The sequence below is a fragment of the Macrotis lagotis genome, chromosome X (genome assembly GCF_037893015.1).
Source record: "Macrotis lagotis isolate mMagLag1 chromosome X, bilby.v1.9.chrom.fasta, whole genome shotgun sequence".
NCBI classification, from domain to species: Eukaryota; Metazoa; Chordata; class Mammalia; order Peramelemorphia; family Peramelidae; genus Macrotis; species Macrotis lagotis.
The window spans coordinates 246,376,524-246,387,530 of NC_133666.1; the positions used below are offsets into that span (position 1 = coordinate 246,376,524).

Sequence of the window (11,007 nt, forward strand, 5' to 3'; positions counted from 1 at the left end):
AAACTTTTATTAATTTTTTATCATTCTTTACTTTTTTTCGATACCACTATTATCATCCATCTACTGTTGCTTTATTCCAGTTTTCCCTTACCTCAGAAACAAAAGCCTTTCCTTGTACCAAGCTAGCATTACACTAGCTTAGTTACACAGTGTCTGAAATATGGGCTTATTACTTTCCCCTTTCTTTCCCTTTCCCTTCCACCATAAAGAAGGAAAGTTGGGTTAGAGTCAGATGGCAAGGGTAGCTAGGTGATGAAGTAGATAGAGTACTGGCCTTGAAGTCAGGATGATGGGAATCTGAATCCAGTCTCAGACATTTAACAGTAGCTATGAGACCTTGGGCTAGTCCCTTAACCCTGATTGCCTCCCAATCCAGGGCCATCTCCTGTTGTCCTGATTTATATCTGGTCATTGGACCCAGATAACTCTGGAGGAGAAAGTGAGACAGGTGACAGCACAGCACCCCTTACTAAAATCCAATTCTCCTGCTTGTCATGGCATCGCCTCATCATCAGAGTCAGATGGCAAAGGGCTTAAAAGGTCAACAGGAGTTTGCATTTGTTCCTTAAGACATGAGGAAAGCACCAGAGCTCCTGAAGTAGGCAGGAAAAGAGGTCTGAACTTCAATGTGGAATATCAGTTTGAAATCTACATGGAGGATTAATTGGATAGGGAAGAGACTGGAGGCAAGAGAAGCAATCAAAAGGAATAGGTTTGGGGTGGAGCCAAGATGGCCACAAGAAGGGATCCAGTCTTAGGAGCTCTCTGATAAAACTCACCAGCTAAGGACTCTAACTAAACTTTCGAGAGACAGAACCCACAAAGCGACCCAGTGAGGCAGTTCTCCTACTCAAGGTAACCTGGAAAAGAGCAGAAAGGCTCTGCTCCCCGGGATCGGAGAGGCAGCCTACCAGAAGGGTGGCCCGCCAGAGCCAAAGAACTTCAGCCTCCCGGAGGCAGCTCCAGGGTGCTGGGAGCCATGGCTCACAGCAGCGGGGGAGTCTCGTGAGCTGCACCCCGAGGAGCACTGGGCACAAAGTGGGGGAACAGTGGGGGACCTCTGCCAGAGCAAGCATGTGGAGCCCAGCCCTTGGGGCACACAGGGAGCAGCTTGGTCTTTCTGCAGCCCAGAGCCTGAAAAGGGAGCAGGCGGAGCCTGTAAGCAGGAGCCCCCAGGGCATGAGCCCATTGAGCTGAGGGAGTGGAGTGAAGAGAAACTGTGAGCTAGGTCCTCTGCCCCTGGAACAGGACTCTGGGGCTCTGACCACATTCAGATCCTGATAGCAGTCTAGGCCCCCCCATAGAACAGCAGGGTCCCCCCACCTCAGCCCCGTGGCAGAGGGGGGCGCTTATGGTCATTCACAGACCAGAAGGGAGGACAGAGCCTCATACACTGAGACACTTGTGGGAGTGTCCCAAAAGCTCAGGAAGCACCCCCAAAACCAGGCCCAGGCTGGGAAAATGAGCAAGCAGAGAAACAAAAAGAAGACTATTGAGAAATATTTTGCAAATGAGCCCAAGAAGGATCAAAATGCTCAGTCTGAAGATGAGGAAGCACAAGCTCCTGCATCTAAAGACTCCAAGAAAAACAGAAATTGGGCTCAGGCTATGACAGAGCTCAAAAAAGACTTTGAAAATCAAATGAGGGAGTTGGAAGAAAAACTGGGAAAAGAAAGAGGAGAGATGCAGAAAAAACATGAAAATGAAGTCAGCAGCTTAGTCAAGGAAATCCAAAAAAATGCTGAAGAAAATAGCATGCTAAAAACCAGCTTAGGTCAAATGGATAGAATAGTTCAAAAAGTTATTGAGGAGAAGAATGCTTTAAAAAGCAAAATTGGCCAGATGGAAAAAGAGATAAGAAAACTCTCTGAGGAGAACAAATCCTTCAGACAAAGGATAGAATTCAGGGAGATTGATGAATTTAACAGAAATCAGGAATCAATACTTCAAAACCAAAAAATGAAAAATTGGAAGAAAATGTGAAATATCTCATTGAAAAAACAACTGATATGGAAAACAGACTTAGGAAAGATAATTTAAAAATTATTGGAATACCTGAAAGTCATGATCAGGAAAAGAGCCTTGACATCATTTTCAAAGAATTACTACAGAATAATTGCCCTGATATTCTAGAAGCAGAGGGCGAAATAGAAATGGAGAGAATCCACTGATCCCCCCGAGAAAGAGATCCCAAAAAACCAACCCCTAGGAATATTATAGCCAAGTTCCAGAACTCCCAAGTGAAAGAAAAATTTTATAAGCAGCCAGAAGGACGCAGTTCAAATATCATGGAGCTGCAGTCAGGATCACACAGGACTTAGCAGCAACTACATTGGAAGCTCGTAGGGCTTGGAATACAATATACCGGAAGGCAAAAGAGCTTAGAATGCAGCCAAGAATGAACTACCCAGCAAGGCTGAATGTCCTCTTCCAGGGAAAAAGATGGACTTTCAATGAACCAGGGGAATTTCAAATGTTCCTTTTGGAATGGCCAGAGCTGAACAGAAGGTTTGATCTTCAGATACAGGACTCAGGTGAAGCATGGAGATTGGAGGAGAGGGGGGAAATATGAGGGACTTAATGAGGATGAACTGCATGTATTCCTGCATAGAAGAATGACACTGATAATACTCATATGAACCTTCTCAGTTAATAGAGCAGGTAGAGAGAGCTTTTATGTTGAAGCACAGAAGAAAGCTGAATTTGAAGATAAAATATGGTGTAAAAATGGAGTCAATAGAAAAAAAGGGAAATGGAACGGGAGAAAGAAAAAGGAGAGGGGGAATAGTCCAAGATATTTCACGTAATAAGATTTTTTTATTACAATGAGCTATTGCAATGACATGGAAGGGGGGAGGCAAGGGGGAATAAGGGAACTTTTGCTCTCATCAGAGATGGCTAGGAGAGGAAACAGCAAATATACTCAATGGGGTATAGACATCTGGAGTAAGAAGGAGGGGGGAGCAGGGGGAAGGGGTGGGGATGTGAATAAAGGAGGAGAGGATGGACCATGGGAGGAGAGTGGTCAGATATAACACATTTTCTTTCTTACTTCTTGCAAGGGGCTGGGATTGGAAGGCCTGCCCAGGACCATAGGGCCAGGTGGATTCTGGGCCTAAGGGGTGGTATTGGGGCTCAGGGCTTCTTGGCCCCAGGACCAGGGATCTGTCTGCTGCAACACTCAGCGACCCTACAGCAGAGTCAGAGTGAAAGGAGAGAGAAAATATAGTACATGGTAGTGGAGAAATAAGAAAGGAGGGAGTTGCGATCAACAATGGCAAGGGTGGAAAAATATGGAAGTAACTTTTGTGATGGACTTATCATAAAGAATGAGATCCACCCATGACAGAGTTGTTGGTGTTGGAACAAAGACTCAAGCACATTTTTTGTTATTATTATTTGGGGAAGGGTGCAGGGCAAGTGGGGCTGGATGGCCTGCCTGGGGCCACATAGCAGGGTGATCTTTGGGTGTACGGGGCCGGATTTAGACCCAGGTGCTCCTGGCTCAAGGGCCAATGCTCTGTCTGCCACGCAACCACCCCTACTATTATTACTATTTTATTTTATTTTGGGTCCTTTCTTCTTCTTTTTTTTGGTTTTTGCAGGGCAGTGAGGATCGGGTAGCTTGCATGTCACACGGCTGGGTGATTGTTGGGTTTACGAGGCTGGATATGGGCTCAGGTGCTCGTGGCTCCAGGGCTGGTGCTTCGTCCATTGCGCCACCTGGCCATACCTATAATTATTACTATTATTTTTTTTAATTTTAATTTTTTTCCTCTCCCCTTTACTTTTTTCGCCCAAGCAAGTCTATCTATATTCATGGGGGAGGAGGGGTATTGTGTTTACTTGTAAACAAGAATATTTTATAAATGTAAAAAAAAACATTTGTACAAAATGAGAATATAAAATAAATTTAAAAAATAGTAAAAAATGGAATAGGTTCTCATCAGATCCTTAAAGATGCTGAAGGGTAAAGAGAGGAATAAATAATGCAGTTTTCTAATGGCTTATTACAATCCTAAGGTTGTATGATTCATTTATCTTATTAGTAAACATATACCCAGGCTGTAGTTCCCAGGTTAATGATCCATAGGTACCTTAATTCTAAAACTTATTCATAGCCAAAAGCATATTTTCCATATTTGCTCATTTTAAAAAAGGATGAGATGAAATGAAATGAATTTGATGATTCTTTAACTCAAAACCTTGCAAAAAGAAAGACTGTTGTAAAGTACTATTGTGTGTAATGTAAAAAACAAATATATATATTTTAAACTGAGTGATTTTTATCATTGATCAAGAATGAGTACTGGATTCTGTCCCATCAGAACCTCTAAATTCTTGGAACACTTTGTACCTAAATGTCCTCTTCAGATAAAATGCATCTCATATTTGGTCCCTCACTCGGGGTTATAAAGGTTAATGAGCACACATTGTTCAACTCTGTCTAAACTCTTATGGATGACCAAACTTAAGGACTCAGTCACCTTAGTCTTAACTTCAAAGCTTTCCCCCAACTTGACTATTTATAGATATTTCTTTCTTTAGTCATTTCTCCATTTCCATTCTTTCTATGCCAGAGATCTTCAAACATTTTTAATATTGCATTCCTATCAATAAATGAGGGTTTTTTAGCATGTTCTTCCATTATGTGTAAAATTATTTATAAATTACATACATAGGTTGATAATTATTGTTAACACGGGCTCTGTAAAATGACTATACTAAACTTGATAACCTCCCTTCTTCATAGACCCCCTCAAAAGATGATCAAGACTGGTTCTGTGCTTTCTGGCAGCTAAAGGCATCTCCAAATTTGGCTAGGATCACTGGTATGTCAAGCAGTCTTGGGCTTCAGAAGCTTTTTCTGATTAGCTAGTTGTGAAACTTAATTGTCCTGGTTCCAAGTAAAGAAGGGAAATTCAAACATATAGTATAATCTTAATAGCCCATGCTAACATTACAAACATTGTAAAAGTATTTTAAAATAGAAATTTAAAGTGGATAAGGTAAAGATGAAATTAATATTTGATCACAGAGAGAAATACTAGAATTTATTGATTAGGGAAGTATCAGGCACAGATTTGTACCTTAAAAAAATCACTTTGTCAGCTCTGTGAGAGAATAATTGGAATGGGAAGAGATTTAAAGTTTGGGGATCAATTAGGAAGCAAGTGAATAGTCCAGGTAGAGAAAAATAGCTTGATATGATAGAGGTAGAAATGATAAAATTTTGCAACCAATTGTAGATAAGGAGTGAGTGTCCAGTTGAGAATATGACACCAAGGGGCAGCTAGGTGGTGCAGTGAATAGAATAATGACCCTGGAGTCAGGAGAAACTGAGTTCAAATCCAGCTTCAGATACTTAACAATTACCTAGTTGTGTGACCTTGGACAAGTCACTTAACCTCATTGCCTTGCAAAAACTAAAAAAAAAAGGTAGTTCCCTTGACATTAATAGGAAAGTTTGAAGAGGGGTGGATGTGGAGGGGAAAATCATGTAATGAAATTGGCAATGCAGACCACAACCCATTCATGTCTTGACTCCATCCTGCCTAAAATGGGAGTGGGGTGGGGGGTGGGGGGGGTGGTAGGAAGAACTCTTACTCTTTAGTACAAAGACCATTCATTCTCCAAGGGAACCAGCTGCAAATCTGGGGTGATCTGGGGAAAAGAGACTGAGTATGCCGGGGGGAGGGGACAGTGAGGCAGCACAGTGAATATTACCAGAACTGGAGTCAGGAAGACTCATCTTCCTTAGTTTAAACCTGTCCTTAAACATTTATTTTCTGTGTGACCCTGGGCAAGTCATTTAACACTGTTTCTCATCTGTAAAATGAGTTAGAGAAGAAAAAAAAAGCAAACCACTCCAAGAAAACCCCAAATTAGGTCATGAAGAGTTGGACATGACTGAACAACATGTTGGGGGAGAGCTGCAATTTCCTGAGTAGAGTTTCAATTAAAACTGCCCTGAAAGGGAACCTGCCCCATCAGTTTGAGGAATGGCACAACAAATTATGGTATATTAAAATATTGGAATATTATAGAACTGTAGGAAATGATAAAAAGGATGGTTTAACAAAAAGATGAGAAGACTTATATGTATGATATCTTAAGTAAACAGAATCAGGAAAACAAAATAACAATAAAAAAGAACCCTTATAAAGATACACAACTTTGAAAGTCATAAGAACTCTAATCCATGCAGTGCCAATTATGGTTCTAGACGATTTATGAGGAAACTTGCTCTCCAGTTTCTGAGAGGTGTGATGAAGAATGAGATAGACAGTTTTGGATATAGCTAACGTGACAATATGTTCCACTTGTTAAGTTGTTAGAAGGGATGTTTTCATGTATTTTGTGTTTCTTTGTTATATATTGCTTATGTTGTCTTTTTATTCAATGGAGGAGATGGAAAAGAAAGAAAATAAATATTTGTTCATTAAAAAAATGAATTAAAAAACTTCCCAGATTTACAGTCAGGTAGAGAAAGAATTTGGGAAGCTATAGGAAGGTGTGGTTTTGCTAGAGGAAAGACCCAGAATAGACCAGAGGGCCCAAAGGAAATTGGAATGTAAGTCATCTTCCCTGCATGGGATTGGTTACACACATACCCCAGAGATCCAGCCATACTCCCCCAGGGGGTCATTGTTCCAACTTCGGAGACTTCTCTTCTATGCAAATAAATTTCTTTCAACTCCTGAACTATGAATAGGCCTGGAAGACTTGGGTCTCTAAGAGACAAGGGAGCCCTTAGGGCAAGGCGTGATTCACCTTCTCCCCAGTTAAATTCAGTTCCTGGAGTTCACAATGAAAACCTAAAATGTTGCTCTTCTACCCACCCAACAGTATCTCTCCCCAGAACTTTCCTTGCAACCCCCAATTCTCCAGTGACTTTCAGTCAGTGCTCTCCTGAGGCTCTCTCAAGGAAGAACTAGGCTCTGTATCAACATCATTGTTCCCTGACTCCTTCCATGCTGAATTTGCCCAGATGCAGTGATAACCAATTTCAACCTTTTCATCTACTTTCTTTTTTGATTTTTTTTTCAAGGCAATGGGGTTAAGTGGCTTGCCCGAGGACACACGGCTAGGTAATTATTAAGTGTCTGAGGTCACATTTGAACCCAGGTATTACTGACTCCAAAGCCAGTGCTCTATCCACTGCGCCACTAGCCTCCCCCTTTTTTCATCTACTTTCAATTGTGGAGGCATCTACTTTCCTTATTTGAAGAAAAGAAGATTTATCTTCTCTATTCCACCAAAATCTGTGGTTATCACAAAATCCTGTAATGATGCACCTCAAATATCAATTTAGGGGCAGCTAGGTGGCACAGTGGATAAAGCACCGGCCCTGGAGTCAGGAGTACCTGGGTTCAAATCTGGTCTCTTACACTTAATAATTACCTAGCCCTGTGGCCTTGGGCAAGCCACTTAATCCCATTTGCCTTGCAAAAAGCTAAAAAAAAAAAATATCAATTTAATCCAACCTTCTTTTCCTCTCAACACCTCCCCCTCTCATTTTATAGATGAGTAAGCTCTGTAACCAGAGAGTGAAGTGACTTAGTGAAGGTCACACAGCTATTTAGAGGCAAAACTAAGCTGAGAACCTTGATTCTGTGATTTCCAGGCCCATGCTTTCTGTCACGAGAATCTAATCATTCTGGACTGGAATGAGAAGTCCTGGCCTCAGATATCAAATGCTCAGTTTCATTGATTTGTTCTTGCAATATTGCCAGGCACTTTTCCAAAAGGAGTATCTGTTTGCTTCATCAAAACAATAATCAACAACAACAAAAACCCCTAAACATTTAAAGATCTGCTTTGTGGAAGAAGTGGAAAAGGGCACTTAACCCCATTGCCTTGCAAAAAAAAGAAAGAAGTGGAAAAAGAAAAGCACAAAGATGACAAATTACAGGAACTTTGTTACAGGTCAAATTTTGAACTTACTGCTTACTCATTGTTTTACCTATAAGCGCATATATTAAAATAAGAAAAACCAAATGCCCAGTGTCCATCACAGTGTACAGTGTTAGGGATTATAGTTTTTGGTGCAGGTGTTGCCAAGGAAATACTATGTAACCTTATCAGTAATGTTTAACCCTATCTGTCTCCCTGAAGAATGGCAAACAGACATTTTACAGGCAGAGAAAACTGATGTTCAGAGAGCTGACCTGACTTGACCTTCGATCATCCCACTGCTACATGCTGTATATCAGAGCTGTGACTCAGTTAAGATGATCATTATTGTTGTTTAGTCATGTGAGACTTTTTGTGACCCTTTCGGAGGGTTTTCTTGGCAAAGATACAGGAGTAATTTGTCATTTCTTCTCTAGCTCATTTTCAGAAGAGGCACTGAGAGTTAAGTGACCTACACAGGTTCATATCACTAGTAGGTGTCTGAGGCTGGATTGGAATTCAGGCCCAGTGCTATCCATTATATAAAAGCAGCTGGAAGATGATCCTTAGGTCAAGCTTTTATTTCCATTACAACACCTTACCTTTGTTGGCACCCAAACGCTTTCCTCTGTGTTTTATGGGGAAAGTGTTAAAGAGAAGATTGGATGGATCTGGACTCCCAAATAGAAAAATTTTTTAATCTGGAAAATTCTGTTCAGGTTCCAGAGCAAGCCATTTGAAATGAAACTAGGCAGGAAAGGTGGTCGCATCCACTCCTAGAATTCCTACTGCTGGGGTGGCTGAGGATGGTGAATCCTTTGAGTTCAGGAGCTCTGAGGAGCCATAGACTGTCGGCTGTTAAGTCTGGTACCAATGTGGTGAGACCCAGTGACAAGAGTGAAGCTCCAGGCCCAGATTGGGAAAATCTGAAGCAGGTTAAATCTTTGTTTCTCTGAGACTATAGTGGTTGCAAGGAAGAGGGAATGGAGAAATTCCTCTCATATATGACTGCATAGAAAACAAAAAAAATATGGAATGCTTCACAAATTTGAATGACATCTTTGCACAAGAGCCATGCTAATCTTCTCTGTATCATACCAATTTTAATATATGTCCTGCTGAAGCAAGTACAAGTTAAAATTTTCTAATTGAATTCCTTGCCTTAGCCTTTTCACTTCTGTAATCTATCCTCTCCATAGCTTCAAAAGAGGTTATTCTAGGGCACAGGTTTAACAATGTCACTCCTTTACTTAAAAAACTCCAGGAGTTCCCCAATGACTCTAGGATCAAGTGTCAGCTAGGTGATGCAGTGGATAGAGCACTGGCCTTGGAGTCAGGAGGATGGGAGTTCGAATCCAGTCTCAGACAATTGCCTCATATATAGGGCCATCTCCAGTTGTCTTGGTACATATCTGGCCACTAGATCCAGATGGTTCTAGAGGAAAAAGAGAAGGCTGGTGACTTAGCACAACATAACTCTCACTCAGATCCAGTTCACATGCTTGTCATGGCATCACCTCCATGATGATCTGGTCTTCTTTGAAAATGAAGGATAAACAAGTGCTATTTCAATTTTGCTTAATCCTTTTTTAAATTTCTATTTTTGTATAAATCTTGTAATGCACACATTTATTAGTGCTTATGTAGTGCAAAGTAGATACTGTGTAAGTAGGTATACTCAGGGGAACTATTTTGGTACATTTAGATAGAACCTGGATCTAGAGTCAGGAAGACCTGAGTTAAATCTATAGCTGTGTGACCCTGGACAAGTCATTTAACCCTATTTACCTCAGTTTTCTCAATTGTAAAATGAACTGGTAAAGTAAATGTCAAATTACTCCAGTATCTTTGCTAAGAAAACTACAAACAGGATCAGACATAACTGAACAGCCACAACAGGAAAAAAAATACATTTTGGAGTATATTGTTGGAAAATTGTTTTGTTGATGAGATACACAATCAAAATTTTGTAGAGATTGTTTTTAAAATACACATTTATTTCCTTTATAAATTACAAATCCAATTTCTTTTGAATTACAATAGAGTTCATTTAGAAGCCACTGTGAGACTTGATGCTATCTAGGCATTGTCATCTACACATAGTATCATTATCACCTAAGGGATTCCCTCTTCCATTTGAACTACCTGCAAAACATCATCCATGGGAGCAACTAGGTGGTGAAGTGGATAGAGCACCAGCCCTGAAGTCAGGAGTACCTTGAATTCAAATGTGACCTCAGATACTTAATGATGTGTGACCTTGGGCAAGCCACTTAATCCCATTGCCCTGCAAAAAAAAAAAAACCTAAAAATAAATAAAAATTAAAAAAAAACACATCATCATGGTAGCGACCTATACTTTTGGGAAGCATATATATCCTTCTGTTTTACACTGTTAGAGTTATCAGTAATAGAAGATGAGAGGTTACATAGCTATTTCTGTGGTTGCTTTTATCAAATAAACTTGCTTGATATGAATATGTTAATGAGAGATTGAACTCTGTTAGATAAGAATCTTTCAGCCTGCATTTTGCTCTTCTGAGTGAATCTGGAAGGAGGTATAATCAAAGATCAATAAACATAGCAGGAACTTATATTTCCTGTACCTTTTAGTCGAAATGTAAATGTAAAAATCCAGCCTGCTGTAGAAAAAAAATTGTGAAAGCTTTCCTGGACTCTTCTCATATTTTCACCAAAGATATCCCTGATTATGTATATAGATCAGTCTCATGAAGATGATAAAGACAAGAAAAAAAGATATGACCTGATAGTAATTAATCATTATTTAGGGGGTAATAAAACTGGTCATGATTTCTTCCAATCTTTTGATTTTTTTCTCCCCCTGAGGTATCTTGTAAAATAATCCTTCAGTACTGTCAAACTGTATGATCTCCAGCATCATACTGTTTGACAATACTGAAGGATTATATTTAGTTGCTATGGTCTATCAGTTCTGTGATTTCATCTTCTTAGGTACCAACTAGCATGTCAGGGGTTCAAGGTGCTTACATTTCATGTGTTCACTCAATGAGATTAAAATATGTAAAACTTTTCATAATACCTTTTGGATCATTTTACTGTCATTTAACTTTTCTAAATATTATAAACTCC

At 40.1% G+C, this 11,007-nt stretch overlaps 1 non-coding gene across 1 annotated transcript; it reads right to left on the reverse strand.

Moving 5' to 3' along the window:
* Nucleotides 1-8,920: 8,920 nt before the first annotated feature.
* On the reverse strand, nt 8,921-9,027 carry LOC141503651 (U6 spliceosomal RNA). The gene has a single exon (XR_012472994.1). It is a non-coding gene; the product is annotated as a U6 spliceosomal RNA (small nuclear RNA).
* Between the last annotated feature and the right edge of the window lie 1,980 nt (nt 9,028-11,007).